Consider the following 12,055-nt stretch of genomic DNA (forward strand, 5'->3'; position numbering starts at 1 on the left):
TTCTCATATATAATTAGAATGTCAGGAAAAATAAAAGCTTGCATCAGTTTAGTGCTGAGACCACGGCTTTTTCTTCTGGAGGAGCAGAACATCAAGTCCTCATTAGGATTAGAATCATTAGTGCATAAATACTTACTTGAAAATCCTTAATGTAAAGTGTTCTTTTAATGCTGCGGAAGTGTTTCCTTAATCAGGGCACTTTCACTTTTAAGTTCAAGGGTTTAATGACAGTTTTAGCCAGTAAATGTGGAAAAATTACCCAGCACATGAAACTGTGCTAAGGGAACGTTATGGATTGGGTAAATATGATTAATAGGACCTGGGCTTCACCCCATAAGTTCAAAGGAGTGAATGTATTAAAAAAAACCCAAAACATATTTTAATTTTAAAGGTATGTTTGTGAGGGAGGAAAAAAGTTGAATATTATTGAACACTTCCAGGGATCCAGGGGCAGGCACAGCTTCTCTGGGCAGCCTGTGCCAGGGTCTCACCACCCTCACAGGGAAGAATTTTATCACAGATATCTTACTTGCATTTTACTTTTTTTTTTTTTTTTGAAGCACCAGGGCCTTCTGAATGAAAGGAAGGTGCATTACTTTTACATTTACCAATTCAGAGTTATTTTCATAATTCTCACAAGAGGCTCCAATAATTGAAGCTCATTAGCTGACATTTAATGGTTTATTTGAAATTGTCAACAGATTTGACAAATGTTTTTAAAATCTGGCCTAGTGACAAAATTCTCTCCCTTCCTGAAGGGGCAGGCATAGCAAAACCCTAAATACTTTCTAATTGTGTTTCAAACACAAATGTTGCACCTTTGCCAATGCACATACATAAGCATGAAGCAGGTATTTTCTTAAGAAAGGAGAAAATTGAGAGCTTGAAGTCTCTCTTCTGATAATCCCATCCTTTCTGTTCCTGAGTCGTGAGAGCCCTCTAGGGTTAGTTCAGACACTTGGTGTTGCACTAATTAGACTTCAGAAATCCCAAGAAACAGCACACAAACTGTGCCACATCACATGGGTGGGCATCCTCACTTCTGCCTGCAGATATATCTGCTTCTGTAAATTTACACACAATTTACATTCCTCTGCTTCTAAATCCTCAGCCTAAAGAGCTTTTGTGTTAAAGCCAACTTTCCTCTTCCCTAACAAAGTGGGATCCATTTTCAATCTTGCTACAGTTATTTTCCCCCCTATATTTCTAATATATTATTTTCCCCCTATATTTCTAATTTATAATATTGACAACTTTATTCTGTGCTGCAGCAAAGAGAAATCCCTTTATCTGAGTAAAAGATTTAAAGAGTTGGGCAAGTCATGATATTTAAGAACCAATGGGCAGCTGCTTGTAGGACCCGGTGGCTTGCACCTTGTCAGGTTTAAGATGATATTCTCATTTTAAGATTCTTAATCTTAACAAGATTAAGACTTGTTGTCTTCTTTTATTCGTCATTACTATTATGAAAGCCCAATCATGGCATTAAAATGTTGAACAAGTGTTGGGCTGAGCTGCAGCTCCTTGCAGGACTCTTCCACATGTCTCTCCAAAGGAAATATTGGTACAAAGACAGAAAAAGATGGGCAATTCAAACCCCAACATAAGCAGAACAAGCTCTTTTCCAAACTTCAAAGGTCTTGCTTTGACTTCACACATAAATCATCAGTGAGGAGACACACTGAAGAAAAATCAAAAGCAGCAACAAGCAGCACAGCAAAAACAAATCCAGCTTTTCTGGTATTGTTCTATATATATATAGAGGCAGAGGTTTCTTGCATAAAATTTCAGGTTAAAAGTCCCAAAAGTGTGAGAAACAAGACCATACACAGCCAAAGAGTGGGTTATAATTCCCTGTATTTCAGAGGCAGCAGTTTCACCATTTCCAAACCATTTCTCCTGTGGTCTCTTCCCGTGGCTCAGAGCTTACGTTTCCATCTAACACCCATTTTTAAATTTTCTCTTGCCAAATTCCCTTCTAAACGTCACATAGTGTGACACATATGTAAGCCAGGAGTGGGGCAAAGGAAGCCAATTTGAGTGGGTGATGCTGTTACTCACAATTTAATGCCCAGCTTCAAAACACACAGAACCTCTGGTATTGTGAAATGCGGAAGTCTGATATTGCATTTTTTAAAGTTAGATGTTAACAGCTGTAACCACCACTTGTTTTTTATAAGAAGGAAAAGCAAAACTACTTGCAGGCCAGTTTGTGGCAGAAAAGCTCAGAAAGCCAAAGGCAAAGAGAAGGAATACAAAATGTGCTCTTCACATCAAAATCCCTTTAGAAGAAACTCAAATTACCACCTGATTTTGCTGACAGGGTGACTTAGAGACTCATGGAATCATTTGGATGGAAAAGACCTCTAAAGTCAGAGCCCAGCCATTCCCCCAGCACTGCCAAGGCCACCACTGACCCACGTCCCCAAGTGCCACATCTACATGGCTTTTAAATACCTCCAGGGATGGGGACTCCAACACTGTCCTGGGCAGCTGTGCCAGGGCTGGAGAGCCCTTTTGGTGAAGAAATTTTTCCTGTTATACAACCTAAAGCTCCTTTGGCACAACTTGAGGCTGTTTCCTCTTGTCCTGTTACCTGGGAAGAGAGACCCACTTGGCTAGAGCCTTCTTTCAAGTGGTTGTGCAGAGCCACAAGGTCCCCCCTGAGCCTCCTTTTCACCAGGCTGAGCCCCTTGCCCAGGTCTCTCAGCTGCTCCTGGGGCTCCAGACCCTTCCCCAGCTCTGTTCCCTTCCCTGGACTCTCTCCAGCTCCTCAATGTCCTGTCCTGAGGGGCCCCAAACTGACCCCAAGATTCCAGGTACCTCGGCAATGCCCAGCACAGGGGACAGTCACTGTTCTAGCCCTGATGAGACCAAACTTGCACCAGTATAAAAATGCACAAAACCCCCCATATTTGTGGATATTTTAATGGCTTTTTAACTTAGTGACTGAGTTTTAGAATTTCTAAACCCTTAATACCATCCAGCATTTAAAACACGGGAGCCAGAGCTCAGCAGTAACAGAACAGCCTGAGTCACAACCTGAACATATTTCCCCACTCAGATTTCCAAATCTCCTTTATCCCTTCCCCCACTCCATGTGTGTAGTAAAGAGATATTAAAGATTTTCTCAAAGTTTGTAGTTGATGCACTAAAAAATGAGAGAAGGGTGAAGAGCTTGACTGCAACTGCTGTGTTCTCTACTGGTACTTGCAGCCACATCCTGGAAAAAAAAAATCTTCCTGACTTGTTTTCCTCAGCAATGTCCCTTCAGCTCCTGGCAGGAGGGGATGCTGAGCTGCAGCACATCCTGGATGCTCAACTCCTTCCAGCTGAGCCAGAAGAGGGAGACCAAGGATGCACTAAGCCAGATGCCAGCTCCTTTCACTGCTCACACTCCCTTTCAGGAAAACCAGACTGCAATGTTTGCACCTGTGGGAATGCCAGTTGATGTAATTTATAATTTACAAAACAAGAGTGTTGGAACTGTGCAACCACACTGTAAAAGAACCTGACAAGGGCTAACAGCATTTTGAAATCCTCGGGATAAAACACCTGCACAAGCTGCTAGAAATACAGCAAAACAGTCTTAGTAAATATTTATTTTTAAAGCTGGGGAACTTATGTGCTAGTGGAAGAAAGCTGTTTGATGTGTTTGTGGACAAGATCACACCCACAGCTGCCTGCATTCCTGGAAAATAGGCCACAGCAAGCCAGGATTTACCTGTAATTTCTATGTTCTGAATATTTGGGATTTTCTGGGTCCAGAAATGGTTGGCAAGAAAAGCACTTTACCAGTGCTCTTGATTTGAATATACTTTCATGTGCTTTCTCATTCTTTTGCTTATTTTATGATCATCTTTATTTACACAGTCATTTTGGGGAATCCTAGAAGCCACAAAAAGGGATCAAAGCCCCTCTGTAGTGATTGGTGGAGAAACACAAAAAGAAATCCCCTGCCACTTAAATTCTGTGGTCTGAGCAGATTTGTATCCAGGGCAGATGAAAAGGTGGGTGCTGGGAAGGGCTGGAAGTGACAGCAAAAAATTCTGGTGACTTCTGTAGTAAGAGAACCTATTAGGACATTGCCCTGCATTCAATTTCTTTAAGAACATTTAGGATTATTTTTGGGAGTATCTGGAAGTATCTTGTAGGAAAACACTTGTATAATTTCCCAACCCCTTACACAGGATCTTATAGATGAACAGTGTTTTAAAAAAAATCTCCAAAGGATATGCAGCATCTCATTCCCCTGATATTACAAAAAAAGAGTAATGTTCTCAGAGGAATGAAAATTAAAAAACAACTCATCAATTTCCCCATAACTCTGCTCCAAAGTTCAGCCAAAATTTACCAGACCATTTCCACCAGCCAAAAATTGCTACAAGCTTTAAGGCAAAACTGGCAAACAATTTATAATTTCATTGAGAGGTAAATTTGCAAGAAACAACATTGCAAAACGTCAAAATAAATGTTTTACAGCATTTCTAACCATGAATTTCCTTCACCCTATTCAATTACACTCCTTGCAAATGCTTGGTTTTTCCATTCTCAAATTCTTACCCAAAGTTCACTAACAGCTATAAAAACACCCCCTGTGGCTTAGTGGATTTTGGATCTGGTCAGTTCCAAATTGTTTTTCTAGCTGACAAAAAAGGTAATTTAATTAATTCATTTAGCCAAGATCTTACCAAAGAGAACAGCTCTAGTTCCTTCCTGATTAATCTTGGAAGATACTTCAAAAAGATCAAGATATTTCTGCTTCCCTCATTTTCCAACCTGTCAGTGCAACAGTTTGGGGGTTTAGAGGAAGACTGCTGGATGTGGTCACCAGGACCCAAGGAAAGGAGAGGAAATTTCTCCTGGGCAGAGAAAGCAGCACTGTGCAGGTGATCCCTGCAAATAGCAGCCTCCCAACAAAAGAAAAGCCATATTCTCCTTGTAATGGGAACAAGAAGGCTGAAAATTACCAAAATCTGCTCAGATAACATGCAGAAAGTCATTCTTTGGGTCACCAGCGCAGAGTCAGGAGAATCCCAATGTCAACTCCAAGGCATTGATGCAAACACCACAAAAACTGCACCTGGTGTGAGTGGAGACAGCAGAGGGAGGGAGAATCAGCAGCTCTTTAGATGCTGAAGCCTGATGCTCAGGTGCAGCCAAGACTTCCAAATCTCACTTTTGCCCCCCCACATGATCTCTTGTAATTTATATTCCTGCAGTACCTAATTTTCTGTCTGCCAGTGGGCACAAAGACAATCATCACAAAACTTCAGTGACATCCCAGATTCCCTGGGAAGATTTCTCTTCTAGGGTTTTCCAAAGGTAATCAAGAGGAAATCTGGGATTAGCCCTTTACACAGAGCCCTAATCTGACTTTGCCCCATTGTTAGGGGACTCTGGGATTTGGAAAACCTCTTTTTGTTTGATTGGAAGCAGAAAACTGTAGGTTTCCTGCAAAGATGCTGCTGCACATGTGAGGTTTGGATAAATTAATCACACTGAAGTTGCTTTGTTTTGAGCAAATAATTCAATTTCCAACACACCTAAGAATTAACAAGCCAGAAGATGAGTTACTGTTTGGTCGTTATATTTTCCCAATATCTTGGCAAGGGCACAAGGTCAAACACTTCTTCCAATGAGTATTTATGTATCCAAAATGGAATTATATCTGATGAAGATTTTAAGAGATGTGTTTGCAGGAAGGTCTGAGACTCATAATTCTTTTCTGAGATTTAAAAACCATCTTCCAGAGTTGATCGGAGAAGAGATTTGATACCATGTCTTCTGTTTTCCACATGGTCTCACTCTTCTTTCTTCTCCTGCCTGGTTATCTCCTCAAAGGGGTAGAGGCAACTCTGGCTTTAGTATTCAGCACAATCTGAGAGCTCACAGATGAAAATCTGAATCAAAGATAGTTTATCTAGGACCTATCTCTTCTTATTTTTTAATTTACTGCAGATCAGTTGCCTAAATGCCTTGAAATCTGGACCCAAAGCTGCGAGGATTAGAACACTGATAACTAAAATGTCATCTAAGAGCTGAGTCACGTTTCTAAATGTCTTTGAGACATTTATCATGCATTATATGGTCCAGCAATAATTTCTTTTCAGACTTTTTACTGCAACATTAAATGATGGAAAAAAATTATCAAGCGGTTGCACAGCCTAATAAGGCAAGGAACCATCTCAGCAAGCAGAGAAAAACACAACTGAGCACTAATGAAAGAAATTACAGCAAAAAGGGGCAGGCACAGGCTGCATTACACACATGTCAGGAAGCGATTTAACAGCTGAGTAACCAGAACCAAATTATTGAGACTTGATCCCAGGAGAAATGAAATATGGTGCTGTGCTGACACCTGCTGCACAAATCCATTCACTCAGAAAACCACAGCTTCCCTCCGTGCATTCCAAAATGCAGCTTTCCAGCCCAGAGAAGTTACCCCGAGGCCTTTCAGAACGATCTGATGCCTGCAAAGCACTCAGAGACAGCCAGAGTGTCTGGGAGTGACACCTTCTTGAGCAATTCAGCACGGTAAATTTTCACGTGTTTACAAGACTCACCCTGACACATCAAAGATGTGATTAGAGGCTTGGGAGGAGTTTTCTTCCCAAGGACACAAGTGGCAGTGGAAGTGCTTGTCTGAGGAATATACCTTAAAATTAATTCCTTTTGCTTAGTATTGTTTAATTTTGAGGCTTTGAATGTCAAAGGTTTGCAGAGCACAGAGTCAAAGAACCACAGAATCATCAAGCATGGAAAAGACCTTCAGGAATATCAAGTCCAACTCTGAACCCAGCACTGCCAAGGACACCACTAAATCACATCCCCAAGCACCACATCCACACTGCTTTGAAATCCCTCCAGGAATGGTAATTCCACCACTGCCCTGAGCAGTCTACTCTTTCCATGAAGAACTTTTCCCTAATATCCAACCTAAACCTCCCCTGGCAAAACTTGAAGCTCTTTCCTCAGGACAAGTGAGCAACACCCATCTGGCTCCAGTAGTTTTAGTTGCAAAAATTGATGAAGTCCTTAGGTCTTGTTTGGCCCAGGTCACTCCTCAGGGTTAAACCCAGAAATGTTTCTTATCTTCTTGTGCTCCATCAGGCACCCAGGAATTTGCAGCAAGTTAGGCAGAAGCCTTCTCCATAAACACAGCCATGTGCAGTTCTCTCTTTTTTTCACCTTTGATCCTTTCATACAACACTCTCTTCTTTAAAAAAAAAAAAAAAACAACCAAAAAAACCCCCCAAAATCTCATGAGCCCCATGTTTCCTTACTCATACTTTAGACTCTTCTGCTGAGGGACCACAAAGTTTCATGTAGGTGAAAGAGTGACCCACCAACAAGCCTGTGATGTGAAAAGAGACATTTCCAAATTGAGGCTGCACCCTCCTCTTACATCAATTAAAATTAAAAAAAAAAAAACAAAAACAACCTATTGCATTTTCTGACCTTCATTAGACCCCTTCTCTTTAGCCCAGCTTTGAAATGCACTCCTGGCCACTTGGTTTGGGAAGAACAGATTCATCCAGACATGATTCTTTGCTATGGGAAGGGGGTGTGCTGTAGCCAGATTGATCACATGGCCTTGATTTTTAATTAAGGATGTCCTTATTTTTCATTTCTTTCCTTTAACCCCCCCCCATATTTCACAAATTTTTTTTCTATTTAAGGTCCTGCCCAGGAGAGGCATGCTGCTAACAAGAGCAGTTCCCTGTAATTACCTATGCAGACCTGGTGACCTAAAAGACACATTACACCAAGCAAACATCTCCCAACAGCAAGCAGTGGGCTTGTTACTTCCCTTGGAGCTGGTTAGGTTTAATCATTTTTGGGTTAATTTTTCAGCTAACTGATTTATATCATCATTTTCAAAACTGAAGCTCCTTATTTTCATTTTTCCAATACCCCACATCTCAGAGAGCTTTTAGTTTGTATTTAATATTGGGTTCAGATAGCACGTGTAAAAGAAAAATAACTGCCTGTTAAGACTATCAGGTGCCTCATTTGATACAGAATTTAAGGCACCCAAAATACTACAAGAACCTCACTCAGTTACCTCTTGCTTTCTCTGCCTGTGCCCAATCATCAGTTCACACTAAACACATTTAACTCACAATGACTAATCTTCCCCTCGGAACCCTTCAGCAAATTTTTTCCCCCTTAATCCCTTGGACACTTCTATTTGTTACCTGAAGCACCTCAGCCCAGCAGTCCCTGGGAGCAGCACACAGGGAGCTGACAGCAGAGGCTTTAAACCACCCCTCAAGCACCTTTAAATGAGGTGGCTCAGCTGTCAGAAGCATCAGACTGGATAAAGGAAGGCAAAACACCAGGGGATGAGTCTCTGATGAGCCTTGTGCCCTGTTAACTCTTCTACAGCTGTTTCCATTGCTTGGAAATGCTGTGAACAGTCACAGGTGACAAAAGCTGTGAGCTTTTATGTGGACTTTAGTGTCAACCCAGGTCATATCTGAAACTTGTGGTGCTTTCAGGTAATCTTTCTGAATTATTTTGTTGTCTCTGCTAGAGAGCTACAGCTCTCCTGATTTCATGTCTTGGCTGTTATGAAGTGTGAAGGTTGCAGACTGCCACATCTGCAGAATTTTCTCCTCCCACACTCTGCTGGACTTGGGGAAGTTCATCTGAGCACGTCACTTCTTGTTTGTGCTTTTCCCCTTTGCTGTTATATGAAACAAGCTATTTGTCTTCCTCACAAGCTGAGCAATCCCCTCCTGGTGCTCTCTCCTTCTCCACTTGCCTGCTGTTTATTGTCATGTGGTTAGACTGGGAAAGAAGAGAATCCTTTCATTTTGTATTTTTACAGCTCAGCACAGTGGGATGATGCCCTGAGCCAGAGGCTGCAAAGCTGTAAAATAATCCAAGCCAGCAGCATGGATATGGCAGTATTTCACCCCAGTTTTCATACAAATTGTGGAAGGTACTTAATGTCCTACACTCTCCAAGTTTGGGCAGTGTCATAAGATTTGAGACTTGTGGGTTTTCCTGCAAGGATTAGAGGAATACACCTCCCCTCTTCATCCCAGCAGGGCAAATGCCCACTCCTGTCCCTCACTGCGCGCTGCCACTTGCCCAAACTCACTCTTCTTTTCTCCCTGTCCAGAGAGAAGCCAATTGTACAATAAGGTCCTCATTAAGTATTGCTTCCCATGACTCCTGGATATTTAAAGGAGATATGCACAGCTTTAAAGCTGCTTGTGGTACTGACTCCAGTTTTTTTTTTAGGCAAAAAATTGAAGTCAGCAGAGGGGATGGTAGTTATGGCTCATTTGTACATGGACAGACCCAGAAGAAGGCAAGTTCCTGCCTCCTAAGCCATCACTCAGACATAATTCACATCAGAAATATGAACTGTCTCTCTAAACCATGATGGGGCTTGGAGCAACCAGGTCCAGTGACCCCCATGGCAGGGGTTAGAACAGGATGGTCTTTAAGGTCCCTTCCAACCCAAACCATTCCATGACTCTGGGAAAACAGAGGATTCTCCCTATCCCACCCATCATGCATGGAAACACATATTTCTTGTGTGGAATCTTGCACACTGCATAGCAATATCAGCAGAGAGCTCCACATTTCCACAGAGGCTGGTTGGCATTGTGGGATTGTGAGAGCAAGTAATGGGTGAAATAAATTAAATAAATGAAATACACAAACGCGCTCTGGGTCACAGGCAGGGGCAAGCAAGCAGCTCATTAACATCCCTAAGTGACCTTGTCCCTGCCTGGCTCTGCCCTCTCTGGTGTTACTGAAAACACATTTCAGTGGCTTCACACTATGCTTTAACACTTGTTTTTGCAATGCAGGGAATGAAAAGCAATAGATTTTCGAGGGACCTTAAACTGTTTACTTTTTCTTCCCTCAGCTACCAGTAACTGAAGCTGTTCTTGCAGGAAGTGGATTCAAATGTGGACATTTTAACATTTAAGAACCCTCAGAGGAGTGAATAGCTGCTTAGTGAGCAGTTCACATCCATCTCTGAGTCCAGGGATTAAGAATGTGCATCTTTTATGGCCAGTGCTCATGAGATCCTGTCCTTCAGCTCATGCAGGAATGGACTGAGCTCAGTGTTAATCCCAGCTAAAGCCTTTCAGTAAACACAAGTCAAGAGATTTTCCATGTAATATTTGTAGAAAGCTGGGCTGGTATCTTTGCCCTGGTGCTCACAGCTGCAGCCTTTCCTGGGTTAACAGTGCCTCCCCCTTCCACCAGCACAGCTCACGAGTCTCTGCATTGGGAAAGCCAAGTCAGAATTCTTGAACGGGGCATACATTTCTGCAATTAATAAATCTTCAGTAAGAGATGTGATAAGCTCTCTGGATCTTTCTCCTTAGATGCCTCGAGATCTGAGCTCCGCAGGGAAACTGGTGACTTCTGGCCTTTGGCCCTTCTAGGGTCACTGGGGAGTGTAGTCAGCACCCCGGTGCAAAAACAGAGAGTGAGAACTGGCAGTACTTTCCTCATTTCCAAGAGCTTCACAATAGACCTCTGGGGGAAAGGACAGTTAATCAGGTCCCAAAGGTGTGTGGAGCCACACTCCAGTACATAGTGAGTGTCCAAGACTGGTGTAGAAAGAGCTGCAACGGTTCAGTCAGTGAGAATGATGGGCTGGGGAGCTGCAGAGCTGCACATCCCCAACGGCAGGAGGATGTGGAGCGGCTGGAGAGAGTCCAGAGGAGGCCACAGAGATGCTCCAAGGGCTGGAGCCCCTCTGCTCTGGAGCCAGGCTGGGAGAGCTGGGGATGTTCACCTGGAGAAGGCTCCAGGGACACCTCAAGGCATCTTCCAGAGCCTAAAGGTGCTCCAGAAGGGTTGGAGAAGGGAGTTGGGACAGGGACGTGACAAAGGGAATTATTGCAGACTTGCAGAGGGCAGGGTTAGATGGGATATTGGGAAGGACTTGTTCCATGTGAAGGTGGGAGACCCTGGCACAGGGTGCCCAGAGAAGCTGTGGCTGCCCCTGGATCCCGGGAAGTGTCCAAGGCCAGGTTGGATGGGGCTTGGAGCAGCCTGGGCTAGTGGAAGGTGTTCCTGCCCATGGAAGGGGTGGAACTGGATGGGCTTTGACGTCCCTTCCAACCCAAACCTTTCTGAGATTCTGTGGTTTTGCCTGTCTTGTATAAGATCATGACTCACCTGGGGTGGAGCTGCTCAGGTCCACAGCTCCTCAGAGTCCAATAAAAAGAGATGGCTGAAGGGAACAGAGATGAATCTCATCAAAACTCTCCATCTGGTTATGTTCAGATGTCTCCATGAAAAATTTTATCAGTGCTCAATCCTTCTATGTTGAAAGAAAAAAGAAATTCCATAATAATGAAAATTCAAATCACTGGGCTTGGATCCTCAACTACAAACCTTCCACCCTATCATTTTGTTTGCTTTCAATGGTATGTTCCATTAAGCAGTGACTGTGTCTGTGATTAAAAATTATTGCTTATCTTCATGCCTCATTTAATATTTCCTGTATAGACATCCCATTCTTGAAAAGCAACATAGATCACCCCCAAAATTTTCACTGACTTATTCTGGTGAGCAAGGATCATATGTATTTTATTGTCCTTGTGTTGTCTTTCAGGCAGAAAAATATGAGTTATCATAAGGAAGACACAAGGGAGTCCTGAAAACAACAACAGTTCTTCACTGGCTTAGGATATTTGTTGCACTTGGAGTAAAATTGTCAGAAATGCTTTCTCAGGGAAAGTTATCTTTTTGCTCCTCAGGCATCTTTAATCTATTTAATCTCTGCTTCTTTTTTCTTTCTTTTTTTGTTTCCTTTTTTTTTTTTTCCTTTTTTTTCCTCTCTCTCAAATATAGAATCACATAATGGTTTGGGTTGGAAGGGACCTTAAGAATAATCTTATTCCAATCCCCTGCCATGGGCAGGGACAACTTCCACTCAACCAGGTTGCTCCAAGCTCTGTCCAACCTGGCCTTGAACCCTTCCAAGGATGAGGGGATATGCTACTAAAAGCTCACAGGTTCCCAGGAGGTACGTTCCTACCAGCAATAAGGGAAAAAGGCCTAGATC

Source organism: Motacilla alba, chromosome 4, assembly GCF_015832195.1.
Source record: "Motacilla alba alba isolate MOTALB_02 chromosome 4, Motacilla_alba_V1.0_pri, whole genome shotgun sequence".
NCBI lineage: Eukaryota > Metazoa > Chordata > Aves > Passeriformes > Motacillidae > Motacilla > Motacilla alba.